The following is a 21,269-nucleotide window of genomic DNA, read 5'->3' as shown; positions in this document are numbered from 1 at the left end:
CTTTTTACAATAAATTTATTTAACTTCAAAATTTAGCTGAATTTGTTTAACTTGCCGTGAAAACATTTTTCATAACTTTTTTTTTCACGTGTACAAATATTTTTTTTTTCTTTTGGTAATCAACTTTAGTCTTTAATCTTTCAAATACAATCAAAAAGTAATAGGAAATGTACAAAAAATTTATGATAAATCGGCTTTCAAAACTATTTCTCCCTATTTTTATTCTACCATTTTTGTCCATACCTATCATTAGGTAGGCTTAGCTAAATGAGTGTCTCGTGAAAAGGCATGAAGTTTAAGATTACTGATTTTTATGAACCAAGAGACACACGTGGTTATTTTTTGGAGGGGGGGGAGTCATTAAACCATGTAAGAGTCATGCGTGCGTGTGTGTGTGTGTGTGTGTTCATCATATAAAAAAGTAGTTTCAAACAGCATTGTTGAAAAGAAGAGATAATTTTCGTTCGCTGTGGTAATTTTCCATAATGAGAATTAAGGTAAATATTTTGCTGCATTCTCGGCGAAGCTGTTTTACGTCTGAATAAACAGAGTCTGGCATCTGTGCTAAGTACATGCAGCAGCAGCGGTGATGTTTACTCATAGAACTGCATCCTGAACTTTGAATTTTGGTGATTAAACCTTATATATATGGATGTTCTGGAACATTTCAGTCTGTTTGTTGTATCATTGTGTGTGGAGCGCAACATAGTACTTTATCACGTGTGCGGGGGGGGGGTCAAATTACGACGTTGTAATCCGCATGTTTTGATATACGTGGGCATTGAAATGGTAATTGCTATGAAAATGTCTTTGCCAAAGATTTGTTCCAGCCATATGTAATTATCCGGCATCATTCGTAATCTTTAAAAACATGTATATATTATCTCTCTCTCTCTCTCTCTCTATATATATATATATATATATATATATATATATATATATATATATAAATATCTCTCTCTCTCTCTCTCTCTCTCTCTCTCTCTCTCTCTCTCTCTCAAATTCATGGACCCTGACAAAAGAAAATTTCATAAAATTAAAGCAGATGACAATTCAAGTTGTTTACGGTGCCGTATTTCGTTAATCTTCATTATTTACTTAAAATTATCCAAACTGATAAAGACTTTAATTTTCATATCCATTTGGGGGAATTAAATAAAATTTGAAATACCCTACGTTTAGAAAAAAAGAAAAGAAAAGAAATAGCTAAATCACCAGTCGACTGATCTAAATAAAAAAAAATGTTTAATTCCATGTGAAATATTTTTTAGTTCCATGTGAAATCAAGTGTTGATACACAACATTTTATGAAAGCAATATAGCAATTGGTATAAAATGTATAACAACAAATGAGCATATGGTAGCAAGAAAGAGACAGGAATATTAAGTTTAAATATTTATTTTGAAGTAACGGAATGGTTAAGATTGTCTCTTGTTGTCAGGATGTTCCGGAAAGGAAAGGAAGTTAGTAATGTCTCTTGTTGTCAGAATGTTCCGGAAAGGAAAGGAAGTTAGTAATGTCTCTTGTTGTCAGGGTGTGTTAAGACAATCAGTAATGTCCCTTGTTTTAAGAAGCATCGAAACCAGAAAGAAAGGAGGGTTAAAATTGTCCTTGTCACTGTATCCTTATTGCGCATTAACTGTAGATGCCAGGTAGAAGCAAAAAGAAAGCAGTATTAGCAGGGGGATTGTATCAGTCATATACTGATGTTGCAAGCTAGCAGGCTGCTGCTGCTGCTATGGCAAAGAGAGAGATGTTGTCGTCACTGACAAAGAGAGAAAGGATAGTCACAGTCATAGTTTTTCTGCTTTCCAGCTGACTACAATATGGTTGTCTTCAAGTCTAACGTAAACAAGTTTTTGATGAGCCGTTCCATATAAGTTAACAAATTTACCGAATCTCCATTACTAACGGTTACTAATTGTCCAATTTCTACTGTACACTCTTTAACCCTTATCCTCGAGTGGCCTCTTGGCCTTGATAAGTGGTGATGCCTATGTAAAAAGAAAAAAAAACTTTGCCTTCCTCACTTATCAACACAATGCAGCTGTAGACAAACAGCTCATGCTGCAGTCGAAGAAAAGATCCCGCCATCGATGCGCCACCATGTCATGACTGGCTCTGCCGCGAGAATACATTCGCACCTGTCCATTTCCAGTCAAACCTTGCACATCTACGAATGGATTAAATCAAGTTTGTAACTTGCGGCGCCCTTGTAATTATTCTTTTAGCAATATAGGCCCATAGTCAGTTGTTGAAATCGAAATGTCCTCCCTCTTTAGCACAACCACCTCCTTGGCCGAATGTGCTTTGCTAGATAATTCTTAACCAAAATGAACTGTGTACTGCAATGGAAAGATGGGCACAAGGAGGACAGTTTCCAACACCCCAGCATGTCACCAACAATTGGCCAAACAGTGCTGGGTCACACAGAGGGTCGCCAATGTTGCCTGTACATTGACATTGTTCCTCACCTGCCGCTGTTCCTGCCATTATTAGTCACGTCCAACCTCCACTGCCACCATGGCTCAGCCACTGCTGCCACAATCTGTGTCAATGATACTGTTCACCCAGAAACACAGTATCCCTACAACTTATGTTTCTGTCCCTACATCAAAGTGGTACTGTGCCTTGTTTGGGGTGAAAATGGAATAAAAAAAAATAAATATAATAAACGATTGCAGCAAACTAGCCCAAAAAGAATATAAGAATAGACATTATTGTAGGGAAGGCAGTACACTGGGAATTATGTAGACAATTGCATCTTGAACAACCAGACAAATTGTACAAACACAAACAGGCAACAGTACTTGAAAATGGAAATCACATGGATGTACAAACAAACAAACCCATTTAAGCAAGAAGATCGATGTCATAATAGTTAACAAGAAGGAAAAGTTCTGCCAGATTGGAGATTTCACTGTTACAGCAGATCACAGGGTGAATATCAAGGAGATGTAAAAGTGAAGCAAATACATGGAACTGGCCAGAGAGCTAAAAGGGATCGGAAGATAAAGTCAAGGTACCACGACTAATAGTAGGAGCGCTAGGAACAATATTGAAAAACTTTGAAAAAAAATGTGAGCGATCATAATCAGAGGGATGGCTAAGAAGATACAACAGATAACAATAATGAAAATGGCTGAAATATTAAGGAAAATCCTTGAATGTGGAAACCACTATACATGAGCTACAGAGACTTGTTGGACAGGTAGAAACCACTGCAGAAATGATATACAAAAAAAAAACACCACTTAAAATCATGAAAATTGCAAATAGTAAATCCCCCTCCCTTCCAAAAAGTCGGCATCAACTGGCACCACACCAAATAGTTGTGGAGCGTCAAGGAAGATGGAAAGACTGAGGAGAGAAAGCACTAACCAAACTTTCATTGGATGAATGCAAACAAGACTTGAGGGAGGCTGATTGCTACTCAAATTCCAGTGAAAAATGAGTGGTAAAGGGCTATTGTGATAACGCAGATTCATTTGCAAAGATTATTGAAAGAGGTGGTGAGTATTGGAAATCTGAGATGATGGCATCTATGAAAACTAATAGTGGTTGTAGCATAACAACAATAACAATAATAATAATGATAATAATAACTGGCGGGACCTGTGGAAATTCCACAGGGGACTCATTCATACGTAAAATATTGATGTTGACATTCTGTAGATGTTCAGTAAATGGAGACGCTCTGATATTATTTTAGCTTTTTGGTTAAAACTGCAAAAGTATTTATCTAAGCTAGCACGAAAGCCCGGCAAAGCCCGGTCGTAAAGTATGTTTAAATATTATATTTTAATTCTTGCAAATTTCGTATATACTATTATAGAGTTAATGTTCTTTCGATTTTTATATGTTATGAAGTTGCAATTTCAAAAATAAAAAAATATATCCATATTACTTGGGTGTATTAGCTTGAACCGAAAGCAAAATAAAAACTTATGAATATATATATATATATACATATATATATATATATATATATATATATATAATTTGAGTTCCTTCAGCCGTAATCGAAACCGAAACCAAAACTTATGAAGAATTCTCGATAACATTACTTGTAAAAAAAAAACATAAATGATTTAAGTGCCATCAGCTATAGTCGAAACCGAAACCAAAAGTAGTGAAGAATTAAAACCTCTCTCTCTCTCTCTCTCTCTCTCTCTCTCTCTCTCTCTCTTTCTCTCTCTCTCTCTCTTTCTCTCTCTCTCTCTCTCTCTCTCTCTCTCTCTCTCTCTCTCTCAATAAACAAATGTAAAAAATAAACAATGAAAAAAAAACAAAAAACAAATAACTGTTCAATTTTTGTCCCCAAGAGATTTGTTATTGTTTTTATTATGGAATAACTCAAAACCAATCATTTAATATATATATATATATATATATATATATATATATATATATATATATATATATATATATATATAGAGAGAGAGAGAGAGAGAGAGAGAGAGAGAGAGTTAATGTTTTTATAAAAAAATTTTATGTACAAAACAGGTTTCATTTCGCTAATAATGTGTCGCTTTTTTGGCTTGTAAGGTTAAGGATTTTCATGAAAGTTGAGGTTTTATAACGTTGTAGAAGTAATAATATATTAACGAAAACATCAGCCGCTCTCTCTCTTTCTCTTTCTCTCTCTCTCTCTCTCTCTCTCTCTCTCTTTCTCTCTCTCTCTCTCTCTCTCTCTCTCTCTCTCTCAATAAACAAATGTTAAAAATAAACAATGAAAAAAAAAAAAAAACAGATAATTGCTCAATTTTTTGTCTCCGCCGGCAGAGAGATTTGTTATCGATTTTATTACGGAATAACTTAAAATCAATTACTTCTTAACAAGTTTTGAAAGATATAACACTAAATTTTATAGCATTAAAAACAAATATAGCTATAAGAACACGCTAATCAAATATAACCTATAGCGTTCATAAATGTGTATTCCGAAACTAAATGTCTATTCCAGAATTAAATCTCAACCAATCAAATTTGCCGGAAAGCGTGACACACAAAAGAACACACACGCTATCGTATTAATATATTGATGATAATTTGTAGATTAACACGTTTAACTAAATCACTCTCCTATGATGAAATTATACCTATTTTTGATGTTGATAAAAAAACACATCATTTTAGAATTTCGAGTACAAAATCAGTTTTGTATATACATTTAACATAAAATGATCATCATTTTCAGTTCAATCTAACTTTTTGGAGATATTCACTAATCTTTTTAGCATTAATATAATTTTATCTAATCGTTCAACAATCGAAAAGTAATCAAATTACTGGTAGAAATTACATTTTCGCACAATTGTTGACATTTATTTGGAGTATTTCTACCAGCATTTTGCTTAATTTTCGGTTTTGAGCGGTTATTAAGAATCATCATGCAGGACTTATGATCAGCCATTTTTTTTATTCTAACTTAACAGAGTTGACATTAGGTTTGTTTTGAAGTAGAAACCACTTTTAAACACAAATAAATTTATCCAGATAGGTAGAAGATATTTGTTGCATATTTGTCCATTTCTTTTTTTTTTCTTCTTCTTTTCTTTTTTTGTGCTCCTAGTTACAAGTACATTAACAAATATCCGAATCCCATTCTTTTTTTTTGGCGGGGGGGGGGGGGTAAACGTACCCTTAAATGCAGATGTAATTTTTTAGTTCAATAAACTTTTTGGTTTTCCCTTTATGTATTTAATCCAAGATTTTAATAAACTTTTCTGTGCCGCCTCTCAAGAAGTTCACAAGTAAGTGTGAAAAGGTTTACTAACGGGATTGTTAACAGAACTTTAGAATGTTTACTTTGTTTGCCATAATTTATCAATAAAAAATAAATTAGGCTCCAAGTGTCAATGCTAAATCTGGGAACGGGATTTATAACCTGAAATTTTGTGGTCCATGGTCTTATGTTGTAGATGAACAAATTCTAATAAATACATCTGTGTTTCATTTTTTTATTTTATTTATTTATTTTTTTTATCAAGAAAAAAATTGAAAGAATCGTTTTTGGAATAAAAAATTATGCTTAAATTTTTCCGATTCTGATACCGATTTTGATAACATAAAAAGTTTGATAAATCGTCCCAACACTAGTAGAAAGGTTAAATAATATGTGGCTTACCAACTCTCAACAGAAAGATGTGTAGGTGAGTGGATAAACTATCATGAGTTACTTTTGTTTATTTGCTTTTCTCTCTTTTCTTTTGTTTTTCTTTTAGAAGAGAAGAGTAAATTCTAATTTTGTGATTTTCAAAATGTTATTTTAATATAGAATGTTTTGTCAACTTTTTTATGAAGTGTTTAATTTCGAGCTACTATTATCCCTTTTCCTGAAATTTAGATAATTAATTCACTGCAGAGAATTAATGACTAACTTTAATGCAACTGATTATTACCCATTCAGTCAAGCAGCAGTGCACATTCTTTTGAGGATCTAAAGAAAATGTAGGCTCACTAGTCAACCACTGCTCTAAACATGGGATGTAACTATCATACTCCAGGATGATAAGACTGCAGGATATCTCTGTTAGTGCAGTCACATCGGTACACCCTTTGGGCCATGACATTTTCACAATGGAACCCTACTAGGATGATGATTCGATCCTAGGATATTTCCATGGCATTGCCACAAATACCCTTAACTTCTGAATTGACCCTGGGAAATTATCCACAAAACAACCATATCGACTCAGAACAATCTCCATGTGTTAACAAAAAAAAAAGATACAAAACATTTTAAACTCAAAATAGTAAAGTAGGTTCTGATTTCGTCTGCTCTTTTTAATCGAAATTGTTTATTCATATATAACTTGTAAAAAATATTGTTGAATAAGAGTTCAGTCTACTACTTTAAAAAAATAATCCAAACAAAATGACTAACTCCAACACAATTCTCTGTAATGGCATCAGAGTGTATCAGAGAATATATTGAGGACCACCTGAATGTCACTGAATGTTATTAACAAGCTGCTTAATCGATTATCAATAATGTACAGCAAATTTGCTAATTCTACTAATGTTGCTACAGCTTTAATTAAAATAAAGTTGAAGTACTCATGAATTTAGTTAACAGGATGAACTGATTTGCTAGGTTAGTGTACAGGAATGACAAATTAAGAGAGTATTTAGCTGTGTTCTTTATGAATGCATTTTTTTTTTTTTTTATTCCATTTCACCCCAAACAAGGTACAGTGCCACTTTGATGTAGGGGGTTACTATCGGGAACATAAGTTGCAAAGATACTATGTAGGGAGTTGAGCAGCAAGATGTCTGTTCACATTAAACTTGAACTTCTGCATGTCAGTACAGTTGGGAAAGCAGGAACTCGGAAAAGAGTTCCAAAGTCTAGCAGTTCTGAAGAAGAAACTATTAGAGAAGAAGGCCTTCTTACATCTAGGAATCTCTACAGTGGGTAGGGGTGGGATTTTGCTGCTTGTCAGATTTGTCAGGGATATTTATTTTGAGGGAGTACAAGGGCTTGTAGCTCGTCAGAGCATCCACCATTAAAATACATGTAGAACAGGCAGAGGGATGCAACATTTCGTCGATGGGACAGAGGTTGAAGCTTAGATGACAGTTCAGGACCTATCAGGTTGGTTTCATTAGCTAATACCCATCTCAGAGACAATTTTATCAGGGAGGTCATTTATGAATATTAGGAATATTAGAAATTATAAAGGTTCAAGGATAGACCCCTGAGGTACACCCGCATTTATATCATATTGTTTAGATGTACGCCCATTGAGGACAACCTGGATTCTTCTCTTATTTAAGAAGGATTTAATTATGTTAAGTATTCATCCAGTGATACCGTATAATCTGATTTTTTCTGAGAAGATCATCATGCCATACCCTGTCAAAAGCCTTAGATATATCTAGGGTTGCAACTCTACCCTCCCCTGCTTTGTCCAGTGTATGGTATATTCGTTCAGAGATTATAATTAGGATATCTGCTGTAGAATGGGCTTACCTAAATTCATATTGTTGGTCAGTCAGAAGTTTATCAGCTGTAAGGTGATGTATTAGAACTTGGTTAATTATGAACTGAAATATTTTGGCGAAAAGCCGGAGGTTAGCGATAATGGGGCAATAATTTAATAGGCCAGTTCTTTCGCCAGAATTTTTGTAAACTAGTACCACAGAAGCAGTTTTTCAGCAGTCAGGAAAGCAAGATTCATTAAGGCATTTGTTGTAAAGCTTGGAGAGGACTGGAGCAACCTCAGAGGATTTTTTTTTAATAGCAGTCAGGATGAGATCGGGTCCACATCATCATCATCATCATCATCTTGTTTTTCTTTGTACAGTAGTGCAGATCAATTCAATAACTGACCAAATCTTTATAATCGTGAGAAAAAATATTAACATTTTTTCATAGAAGGAAAATAGAGAATAGTTAACAGATAAAGTTTTCCTGCGGTTTTCTAAATAGTAACGTTATTGTGTAGAAACTCATTCTTGACATGGAAACGGCCTTTGTAAACTATTTTGCTCCTACACTTAATTTTTCTGTTTTGCATACCAAATTATGATTCTTTTTAATCGTTTATGAAAATTTTAAATAGCATTAATGATGAACAAATGCAAATGTGATATTCCAATGATACCAGTTGTTGTATCTCAACCGTGGTATGAGTTATTATAAATGAGCATATGGAAGCAAGAAGGACAGATGAAAAAGTTTAAATTAAAACATATTTTGGATGGGTTAGTAAGGTTGGTATTGTCTTCAGTTAAATGTCAGAATATGTCACTGTCCACCGAAGTTGAGAGAGGTAGCTGATTTAATGTAGATAGCAGAACTTCTGGAGCTGTTGATCATATTGTTAGTTGCTAGTGATGACGGCAGCGGCCTTACTGCTTGATTGTTGAGAAGATGTTGATGGCGGTGATCGTGCTGCTGCTGATTGTTGCAGAGTTATTGATGATGACAACTGTGATCACTGAGGCCTGGACAAACACTGCTGCTATCAGTATTTATACTTCATGTATGGGCATAGTTTAAGACACAGGAGCCTTGGGTGGTAGGAGTAGTTTTTATCTCAGATTGTGTTAGTTTCTGTGTCTTGACTCACAGTAAAGAGTTATCTTTTTAGAGGGTATGTCCAATTGTTCATTTCGGATTAATACTCATAATTTTGTGGATATATATGAATAAAAATTATACTCCCACAGTATCTCTTGAAAATACACGTCCTGGGAGACCCCTTAACTGTGATGTTCACACTTTGGACTTGATTGTTTTTAAGCTCGATAGTCCCTTCTAGTACTTTTCTTACTAAAATGAATTGTGAATTGTACTGATAACCTGGACAGAAAAAACGTCATGGTTTATGTCACTATCGCTGCTCCTGCTAATTCTGTATTTTTTTTTGGTACTGTTATTATCGTTTTGCATATGCAATATAACACAAATGGGGTTTGTTTTAAAAGAAAAACAAATCTTATTTCACAATTTTCAATTACAAGGAAAACATTTGAGAAAAATATTTAGAAAGATCTGCTCTAGTAATATACGTTCCCTCCCAAGTGTATTTTTGATGTTTTGCAAAATATATGCAGACAATATACAGGTGTTTACAGTCATTTGAATATTTTTAGAAAGCATCAAAACTCTAATTAAATGTTTCAAAATTTTTAAAGAATCAGAATCAGATTCGGGATTGGGAATTTAAAATAGAATTTGTAATTGTATCGAAACTGAAAAGAACTTTGGAATCGTCTCATCATTAGTATTTATGTTGAAGGGATGCAAGTACTTTGAATTTGTTAGAGCACATTCTATTAAAATGCTTGTAAAACAGGCACAGAGATGCAATAATTCGGTTGTTAGTGCAGAACCTATTAGGTTGGCAACTCTTTTTTGAACCCTTTCTATGAGCAAGGGACCAGTGGCAGATGCACGAGTCCAGATTTGGAAATAATACTCTATGCATGGGCGAATAGTGGTCTTGTAGAGATGCAGGATACTCACAGGTGTTTTTAACCTTTTAGCACGGTAGAAAGAGCTCACCTTCTTCACAGCAGCCTCAATGTATTTGTTCGAATTCATGTTGCCTGTGAATGTTAAGCCATAAATTTTGAACAACATGCTTTCAGGTAGTGTATCATTAACTATGGAAATCAGTGGTTGAGAAGGTTTTTTGTAATTATTAAAGGAAAGAAACTTAGTCATGGCAGCATTGAATGTTACCATCAATTTATGGCCCAATTCCACTACACATGGAGGTCTTCTACTAGAGTTTTAGCCATTTCCTTAGATATGTGTTCATTCGTTTTCACCTCGAGTCTGATGTCATCAGCAATTATACCTATCTCAGTGACAATTTTATCATGGAGTTTGTTTATGAATATTAAAAATAATAAAGGTCCAAGGATCGACTCTTATGCTACACCTGCATTTTTATTACGTTAATTTGACGTCCGACTATTAAGAACAATCTGAATTTTCTCTTATCTAAAAACGATTTGATTATGTTAAGTATTCATCCAATAATACTTTATGATTTAATTTTCATGAGATCACCATGCCAAACCCTGTCAAAGGCTTTAGATATATCTAGGGTTACTGCCTTAACCTCCCCTGTCTTATACAGTAAATGATATATATGTTTGGAGATTACAGTTAGAATATCTGCAGTAGAATGGACTTGTCTAAATCCATACTGTCAGTTGGAAAGAAGTTTATTATCTATGAAGTGGTGGATAGTGCTTGATTGATTAAGGACTCAAAGATTTTGGCTAAGAGAGGGAGGAATCTCATGGGGTGGTAATGATGTGAGTCAGTCTTTTTGCAAGAATTCTTAAAACTCGTACAACAGAAGCAATTTCCCAGCAGTCAGGAAGGCAAGATTCAGTAAGAATGAAAAGTTTGGAGAGAACTGGAGTAATCTCAGTGGAGCATTTTTTTAATAGTATAGCAGGGATGAGATCAGACCCACAGCTTTTAAGGTGTCTAGGTTTTTTATTGGTTCCCCGATTTATTGGAGAGGGACCTATGTTTTCAGTGGCGTCCCTGCTTCTGTGCTTCTGTGCGTCCATGCATCCGTTAGCCCGGACTATTGCCAGATAACCGTCCATTAGTTTTTCCTGAAATTTTACCACAAATTGTATTTCATTAAATAGATGTGCACAGTAAAAAAATTATTTTACAAAAATTCCCGTTGCACCCCCAGGGGCTCAAAAGAGGTCAAAAATGCTCCAAAATGGCCAAAAATGACACATTTTGCCCCATAACTTTTGATCCATCCATTAGATTTTTTGGAAGCCCATTGTTCTTAATTGTTATTCTCTATCTATATAAGAGCCAGGTACGTCCAAGAATGGAATATTGTTGCCACATCTGGGAAGGAGCTGCTAGAAATGACTTGTCCTGCCTTGATAGAGTTCAAAATAGACTTCGTAGCCTCGTAGGAGATGTCCTTTTCTCTTCCTTGCAACTTCTATCTCACAGAAGAGATGTTGCGAGTTTGTCTCTGATGTATCGTTATTTTCATGGAAAGTGTTCAACTGAGCTTCAATCTATGGTCCCCCCTCGCCAAACTTTCACAAGAAACACTCGTCTAGCTGTAAACACTATCAATAATTCCCCCCACTCTTTATCTGTGCCTAAACCTAAACGTAGATTCCATGAACAAAGCTTCTTTCTTAGAACTGCACGCCTGTGGAATTGTCTTTCGTTTTCCTGCTTTCCGGCTGACTACAATATGGTTGTGTTCAAGTCTAACGTAAATAAGTTCTTGATGAGCCGTTCTATATAAGTTATCAAATTTACCAAATTTTCATTACTAATGATTACTATATTGCCCAATGTCTACTGTACATGCTTTAACCCTTATCCTTGAGTGGCCTCTTGGCCTTGATAAGTGGTGATGCTTATGTAAAAAAAAAAAAAAATATATATATATATATAAATCCAGTATGGGTGACTCTGGCAAAATTCTGGTTCGCTTCTCCGGGGACTTTCAGTGCTAGAAACGCCCCTTTTTGTGGCTCTTTTTTCATATTTCTCAACAAAAACTTAATATGCCTAACTATATAGTGTTTTTTCACGGTGATCAACTCAAATATACATGTGTTAAGTCCTGAAACTGCACCGTTATCCATTTACACTTCAGCATCCCCAGAGGCTCAAAAGAGGTCAAAGATGCCCCAAAATGGCCAACAATGACACATTTTGCCCCATAGCATTTGATCCATCCATTAGATTTTCCTGAAGCTTGGCCAAAATGTGGAGGCTATCGTTCTTAATATAAATTCAGTATGTGTGACCCTAGAAAAGTTCTGGTCCGCATCCGTCTGGGACTTTTAGGGTTAAAAAAACATGCCTTTTTGGAGCTCCTTTTCATATTACCCAAAAACTTGATATATATACCTATATAGTAGTTTTTCATGGTGCTGAATTCAAATATACATGTTTTAAGGCATGAAATTTCATCGTTTGTCCATTTTCATTGGGATTTGGCATTCCCAGGAGTTCAAAAGGGGTCACAAATGCCCCAAAAATTGCCAAAAAATGACACTTTTTACCCCATAATTTTTGCCCCATCCATTAGATTTTTCTGAAACTTGGCAAAAATGTGAAGGCAACGTTGGCCCTTCACAATTCTCACATTCATCATTTCTTCTCTATTTTTTTTGGCGTCATCTTACATGCAGCACAAGAGAGGGACCATGCACGCGTGGCTTGTGACATCACTAACGTGGGAAGAGGTGATTTTCAGCTCATCAAGTGTAGCTTCTGTCTGTAAAGAGAAATTTGGGAGGGGTGGTTTGTTGGTTCTAAAGTAGAATGGAAGGCAAACTGTCGGGCAAACAACCTCAAGGTTGATGGATAGTAGGGGAATTGTTGATTGCTAATTATTTACTAAACTGTTATAAATTTTCCAGAAATCGTGAGTTCTTAATTTCTGCGACTCAATGCATTTTCTGGCGACATCAGAATGCCTTCTCTTAGCTGCAGTATTTCACTCTTACAAATATTTCTAGCTTCTATATTTTTTTGCCTATTTGTACTGGACTTATGTCGGATAAATCTGTGGAATGCATGTTACCTTTCAGCAATAGTAGCTGCACAATTAGAAGTGAACCATTGGGGTAAACATTTTGTCAAACTTAGTAATATTTCTGCCAAACTCAAAAATCTGTACAGAATTTTGAAAGGAACTTTTTATTTAATCCACAGCTCTTATTCCATGATAGGATTGAAGTCTTAAACAATTCACAATTTTATTCTGAAAATTGAACCTTCAACCTCCAGAATCCTACACTTATTTTATTTTATTTTTTTTTTACAAAGGAATCACCACTTATCAAGGCCCAAAGACCACTCGAGGATAAGAGTTAAAGGGTGTACAGTGGTCAAAAGGACAATATCATAGTAATCGTTAGAAGTGTAAATTTGGTAAATTGGATTGCTTAAAGGGAACGGCTCATCAAGAACTTGTTTACGTTGGACTTATTGCATCTTGCAGTTACATCGTCCAGAATAGTGAGAATAACATCCAAGATGAGAATAGTAGTCCAAATAAGCCAAATAATACAAAGCAAGTGGCATTTGATTGTCTACTGAACGTGCCCATTTTCTCTATTGAAGACTATGTCAACATGTGCCTTTTTATTGTGCTAGGCTATAACGTATTCTCTCTTAAGTAATTATACATGTGGTTCTACACCTATGAACGACTAACGAACATGTTTTATATTTACCTTTTTACGTTTGTGAGAATAAATGTCTGTGTATGCAAATCCAACTGTTTCCCCATTAACCTTATAATAATAATGCACAATGTTTGGGAAAATTCTAAACACGTTGCCGCTAAAAGCATAAAAGCTACTCTATATGAAATATTTGTTTTATATACATGTACAAACCCTCATCTGCCAATCTCTTTTATACACGTTTATAACACTGCACTCAAGATGAAAGTGTAGTATCTGTTCTTCAGATGCTGCATTTCAATTTCTTGTTCTCTGTCAGTGGAGGAGAAATCTTTCACGACTGAGACAATTTTTATTTTTGTTCCTTTTCTCCACGATAAAAAACGACCCTGGTGTCTAACTCTGCCCCGTGGGGAGGCATTGTAAATAGGAACACTCTGCACTATTTTGGACCTCACTAATATTTTATTTTTGTTAAACATGCTTGCTTCATTGCTTTTCAGCATCCAGAACAATCTTATTTATTTTTCAGTGTTTTTCTTCACAAACCTCAATTCAAAGTGCTTTCCCCCATTCGCCACCTCATATATATATATATATATATATATATATATATATATATATATATATATATATATAACCATACCGTACTCCGACAAAATACCCCCCCCTTCAACAACAACAAAAAAAAAAAAGAAAGAAAAAAAGGAGGATATAATTCTCAGGAAAATGACCTTCTATGGTCTGGTCAATCAGAGCTTTTATTCTACTCCATATATCGGGCTCTCGACAAGCCAGATCCCTGTATCAGAATGGGCCAAGGGGGGACATATACAAAAAGTGCAGAGAGAGAGAGAGAGGGTATTAAATATTTAATTTTTGTATACATCTTCTCAATATTGTTGTTATTAAAATGAAATGTTTGTTGTCATCTGATATGTGTTTGTATATCAAGAGACTGTCGTGGAGAAGCAGATAATGACAGTTTTGGTTGAGTCCATTAAGCTCCCACCCCTCTCCCAGGCCAGTTGAGAAAAAGGTCAACCTGACTCTGCATGAAAGAACGCACATGTTTCGAGTCAACAAATAGGTGCCTCCTGTCCACCACGTTATAAAAACAAAGTGCCATTTTTTATTTTATTTATTTATTTTTTTTTTAATGTATATATATTTGGAGACGAAGCAGTTTATATTCATTGTGTACGTTGTGCTGGACATTAGAGTTTTTTGTTGAGTAAATTAAGATTTCGGTGAGTTTTGAAATTTCTTTTATCTAGTTTTATTTACTCGACGTTGTTCGGGAGTCTTTTTACTTTCAGTTTTGCTCTCCTTCCTCTTTCTTTTAACTAAAAATAAATAATATTAATAATAATAATTATTATTATTATTTATTTATTTACTTATTTTTTACGGGATTTTAATAGGTCTATTGACCTAACGCTATAATAATAATTAAATAGACTCTATTTAATTATTATTATTATTATAGCGTTAGGTCATTACATTATTAATTGAATCAAATTGTTATGAAACTTTAACTAATTGTTGTTAAGGTAAGTTGGTTTTAATCTCTATTCATAAAACTATTGGATTCCAAACTTTGGTTCATCAGAATTTTTGTAGGAATTTTTGACACCCCTAACACGAAACTGCGAATACAATATAAAAATCTCGTAATTTCTCTGTTAAAAGTGGGTTATTTATTTTCTTTATGGATTATACTTCCAAAATAAACTATTACAGTTGTTTTAAAAGTAATAAAAATATTTTTTTTTTTTTTAAAACAGTAATGAATTTTCCGAACTCAATATTTTTCAATTTTTAAACTCAATATTTTTAAATTTTAAAAATCTATCAAAATTTTTCTATTGATTCTATTTTTACGATATTTTCAGGGTCAATGTGAAATTTTATGTTCTTTCCAATAAACCGAATATAATATTTTAGACAAACGTTTTTTTTAAATTCACGCCCCCCCATTTTCACGCCCCCCCCCCATTTTCAACTTTCTCTTAAAAAGTAAATAATTAATTTATGTTTAATAGTTTTATATATCACAAATTGAAGAGAAAAGGTCAATAAATAATATATTCAAATTTAAAACAAAAAAAAAATCAGTTTTTTAGAAATTTACCTGTAAAGTCCGAAGTTTAAAACCTTATTTTATAAGAACACATTTTTTCTTTTTGTCTTTTTTTTTTTTTTTAATGAAACCTTGGTCCTTGCTCCTTTAATTGAAAAAAAAAATTAGGGCTTGAATTACATTTTTCGAGGAGTTATAAGCTTAGAAAGATAGGGGGTCGAATAATTTACGCCTCTCATTTTGAAATGTCTATTAAAAAGTAAATAATTAATTTATGTTTAATAGTTTTATATATCACAAATTGAAGAGAAAAGGTCAATAAATAATATATTCAAATTTAAAACAAAAAAAAATCAGTTTTTTAGAAATTTACCCGTAAAGTCCGAAGTTTAAAACCTTTTTTAAAAAAAAAAAAAAAACACATTGTTTTGTTTTGTTTTTTTTTTAAATAAAACCTTGGTCCTTACTCCTTTAATTGAAAAAAAAATTAGGGCTTGAATTACATTTTTCGAGGAGTTATAAGCTTGGAAAGATGGGGTGGAATTATTCACTATTTTCACGAAATTTCTGACACTGCTTTGATCCGCGCTATTTTTTAAATCGTATTTCCAAGTGTAATTAAAGTTTTATATGTTTTTTTTTTGTTTGTTTGTTTTTTTTTTTTTTCAAGGTTTTTGTAAGGTTAAAGTACAGAATAGGTGCAAAACACCCTCCCCTCCCCATGTTAAGAATAGCTTTTTAGATAATAAAGTTATTATTTCAGCACGGATCAATAGGTGCATGGAGTACCCGTAATCTTTTAATACATGAGAATCTATTTGATTTTAAAGTCTGTTTAAATGCTTTCTACTTGACAATTTAAATGCTTCCAAATCCCTTTCAAATTTCAAAATATCATGAAGTAGTTTATTCATATTTTCTTTCTATCTTTTTTTTTTTTTTTTTTTTAAATAGCTGAATCTTAAGAAAAGATTAAACTGTGTGACTTGCGTAACGTGGCCTCTGACTTAAAGTAAATAAAGATGATGAACGCAGGTCACGAACGGACCCACGTTAACAGTTAGGATGTAATGTTTGGAAGAATTAAGAAAAAATGTCTAGTTTGAATGAAAAAGTTAAAAATATGACTAAAGAACAAAATATTAAGGCGGACCTGAAAGAGCTTGCCCCCTAGTTTTTTTTTTTTTTTTTGCTTTTGTTTTTTCTTTAGAAATTTTTTTCAGCAGATTATTATCGAATTGACATTAGTCTTCCAGATTATTAAAATAAATAAATAAACGAAAAGGTCAATATTTAAATATTTGTAAGAGTTTCTAATGCAACGTAAATCGATCATCCATTTTAGAACCACTCAAACTCAACGTTTTTAGGCAAAATTTCGCGAATTTTGCCTTTTTTTTACGCAGTTTCGCCTATTTTAGAATTTTGCTTTCTCGATTATTTTATATACATATTTACGGTTATCTTCAAGTGTCCTTATTCGACATTTACAAAGGTTTTGCATGGACGGAGTTTTTTTATATAACACATTTACAATCTAGGGGCAACTAATGTGCGCAAAAATTGAATGCGCGCGCGAAAAAACATGGCGACCAGTGAAGTATGGAATAATACAGACCCGAATACCCCTAAAAATCAACTTTTTAATGGTAAGTCTTTAGTTGAAAAAACTTCGAAAAATAAAAAAAAAATCTTCCAGGTAAAACCTTTATAAATGTCGGGTGACGAAACTTAAAGATAACCATGAATATGTATATAAAATAATAAGAAAAAGCAAAAAAAAAAAAAAAAAAAAAATAGGCTAAACTGCTTAAAAAAGACTAAATGCGCGAAATTTTTGCCTAAAAACGTGAAGTGGTTCTAATATGGGTGATCGATTTACTATAACGTTGCATTAGAAACTGAGCACCCACTACAAATATTTAAATATTGCCTTTCCTTTTTTTTTTTTTTTTTTTTTTTTGATTATCTAGTTGACTAGTGTCAATTTGATAATATTCCATTAAAAATTGGGGGGAAAAAGAGGTTTAAAAAATAGAGAGGTGGGGGGGCGATATTTATATTTATAAAAAATTACAGAAGTATGAAAGATGTTGTCTTCGTGTCTAGTTTGAACAGTTAATTATTATGTTTCTTGTTAGCAGAATGGTTGAGGTGAGAAAAAGGTATATTTGGATTGGAGCAATTTTGTTTCGGTTAATTGGGGTTTTGTATTGCCTATTGCTGCTACACTGATTATACGTTAGCTTAAAAAAAAAAAGACTGTAACAAGAAAAATGTTTTCTGATACATTTATAGATTAATACCCTTTGCTGAATAATCTTCCCCCTGAGATTATTCTACTTTTTAGGCGATATTACATGTGAACATCCTGAAAAACTTGTGAAAAATTACATGACTTGAATCATATCACTTCATTGGTTGATTAGTTTAACACATTGTTTTGATTAGTTTTCAAGCGAGGGCATGTTTAAACTGAAAACTTTAGTCCAAGCAAATCTTTCATGCATGATGGACTCATTTTTAATATTCTTATTAATTTAAGGGATTGGGTACCCAACATTCTCATTGTACCTTAACATGACAACTTAACATACTAAGTTAGATGTTCTTTTCTTGGCGTAATATCGTGTTTCTAATCAGCAAAGAATGTTGATTTTGGTTTTACCTCTTCGACGAAAGTATCTACCTTTTTTTTATTGGAACATTGTTTAAATAAACCTAAAGCCATGGATTAATGATAATCTTCTTATGAAATCTTAACTACATGTCTCGGATGAGCAGCAAAATGATGCAACATAACTTTGCAATCGAGAAGATGAACGATCTGTCTTAATCAACCATGTAAGTGCGCTTTTTGATGTTGTGTCTATTTTTCACTCTGCCAGAGTTCTAAACTATGTGAGAATAAAATTTTCACATAGTTTAAATTGCAAAATTATGATTTAAATTGCAGAATTATGACTTTACTTATTTCGAGTTTTATTTTAAATAGTAAAATTATGTAAATTACTTTAGATTTGCCTTTTAAATTGCAGACTTGTGATTTTGATTAATGTCGATATGGCTTAAAATTGTAAGATCGTGATTTAGTTGTAATTTTGCCTAATGTTGCAAAATAAGATAATTACTTCTTTTAGAAATTGCCGCTAATAAAAAAAATAGGATCATACTTATAAGGTGTTTATTGTCCCATTTTGAAATAACTTTAATTATAAATATGATATTTAGTTAATTTAAAATTTTTCTTTAATAAAAAAAAAAAAGAAGCAATTTCCAGATTTAAAATTATAAATACTCACTGCAGACTAAGGACATAAATTCCTACTGTGGTTAATTAATTTAATTATAATTTTCAGTAAAGTGTCCTCACCAAATTTGGGTTCAAGTTAACCTCACATTTATTTTTCACCATGTGGTGGCTCCTTTTAATAAATATGAATGCTTCTACTGACACTTTGGGACACAAACGAACTGACAATGTACATGCCAAAACCAACATTTATACTGAAGTAAAGCCAACATTTACAACAAATTTACAAAATTTTCAAAATAAATGTATATAAAAAATCGAGGTGATGAGTGAAAAGGGATACTATATTTGAAATCAGAATGCCCAAACACCTGTTTTTAATGCTTGCCTCATTTTTTTTTTTTTTTTTTTTTTTTTATGAACCAGTTTTTTTTATTTATTATATACTAGCAGGGCTATCCGGCGTTGCTCGGGACCATATAAAACAATGAGAAAAATGAAGTTGATTTTAAACATATCTGTTATTCTAAGGATAGAGGAATTTTTATGTCTATGTATCATTTGCTATCTCGAACAAAATAATTTTTTACCTACCCTAGGTCGAATATTACACAACGGAATAGGGCCGACCACTTCCCTAGATGAGTTCATAATTAACGGATACTCCAATTTAACAGCTAAATCTGACACCCAAGATCGCCATGAGCATGGAATATGTGTCTACATTAAGGATGGCTTCCCGTGTGGCAGGGATATCTCTAGAGAAGATCCTAATTTACTCTATATGTGCTTCAGGGTTGCACTTGTTAACACCACTGCATTTATATTTGCCCTCTATAGGCCCCACAACAGCGGAGTTACTATGTTTAAGAGCATATCTGAGAAAATAGACCACATACTGTCTTCACATCCCTCGGCTAACATCCACATCTGTGGTGACTTCAAATCCATAACGTGGAATGGCTGACCCATTCAAATAAGACAGATGATGAGGGGAGGTTTTGTCATGATTTTGCCATTGCTTATGACCTCACTCAGATTGTTCGCGAACCCACCCGTGTGCCCGATACACCCGATCAATATGCAAGCCTCTTAGACCTTTTTCTCTCAACTTCCCCTGAGCTATGTTCATGTTCCGTTCATTCTCCTCTAGGATCCTCCGACCACTCCGTCGTATCAGTTAAGATAAAAACGAAATGTAAGAAGCCCCCAGACGTACCCCTCCACCGTACTGTATACCGATACTCTATGGCTGACTGGGATAGCTTCCGTACATTCATATCTGATTTACCTCTGCACTCCATGTTTAAAAAGGAAGTGTCCTCTATAGTATCAGATCTGACCGAATGGTTAATTGTAGGCATAGACCAATTCATACCATCTAAAAAATTCCAACAAAAACCTAACAGCCAGCCATGGTTCTCCCCAGAATGTGCTGCTGCTATCGCGCACAGAAATCACTTTTTCCATAGCTACCAACGTAATAGATGCACTGAGACTAAAGCTGCTTTCAGGTCTGCCAGCAACCACTGTAAAAGAGTAATAAAAAATGCAAGAGAGCTATATGCCCAGTCTGTTAAATCCAAAGTAGCTGATCAGCGGCTTGGATCCCACCAGTTTTGGCAAATAGCAAACAGGATCCTGAACAGAAGTGTGCGTTCTATCCCAACCATTATCAATGGACCAGAGGTCATCTCGTCAGCGTCAGACAAGGCCAAACTATTTGCAAAGAACTTTGCAGCTAATTCTACCCTATGCGACGAAGGCCATCAACTCCCCATATTTCCTCCTATAACACAGAACAAGCTAGGTAACATACAAATATCCGTGCATGAGGTCGCCAAGCTAATAAAAAACCTAGATTCCAGTAAAGCAACTGGCCCTGATGGCATCCCAATTATAGTGTTAAAAAAGCTTCAACCAGAACTTGCTCCCATACTTACGAAACTATTTAAGCGCTGCCTTAAGGAGAAGTGCTTTCCGACCCCCTGGAAGACCTCATCAGTTTGCCCTGTATTTAAGAATTCAGGTGATAAGTCCTTTCCCTCTCAGTACAGACCAATGTCTCCTGTGTGTTATGAGTAAGTTGCTGGAATCCATATTAAATAGAGAAATAGTCAACGACCTCAGCAGGAATAACCTTCTTAGTGACACACAATATGGTTTCCGCTCTGCAAGATCTACCGCAGATGTGCTGACGGTTATATCCCACAGGATTAGTGAATCTCTTGACAAAGGCTTCCTTTCTAGGGCAATTGCTCTTGACA

The 21,269-nt window shown here is 33.9% G+C and overlaps 1 protein-coding gene across 3 annotated transcripts in view; it reads left to right on the top strand.

The window, feature by feature from the left end:
• The window catches only part of LOC145292025 (phosphonoacetaldehyde hydrolase-like), a 53,453-nt gene that overhangs the window by 9,820 nt on the left and 22,364 nt on the right, over window positions 1-21,269 (top strand). Inside the window, exon 1 of one of the 3 annotated variants that reach the window (XM_080138038.1) lies at window positions 14,701-14,916. The exons of 1 other annotated variant lie outside the window; for it this stretch is intronic. The gene's annotated coding sequence lies outside the window, so the exon portion shown is untranslated. Of the gene's footprint in view, window positions 1-14,700; window positions 14,917-16,675; window positions 18,594-21,269 lie in introns of those variants that run through there. One more of the 3 variants, XM_080138039.1, reaches the window with a different exon arrangement.

The sequence above is a fragment of the Euprymna scolopes genome, chromosome 13, assembly GCF_053919585.1.
Source record: "Euprymna scolopes isolate OS-2025 chromosome 13, ASM5391958v1, whole genome shotgun sequence".
Lineage (NCBI taxonomy): Eukaryota > Metazoa > Mollusca > Cephalopoda > Sepiida > Sepiolidae > Euprymna > Euprymna scolopes.
The sequence above is the reverse complement of the archived record's forward strand: the minus strand, read 5'-3'. Positions and strand labels throughout refer to the sequence as shown.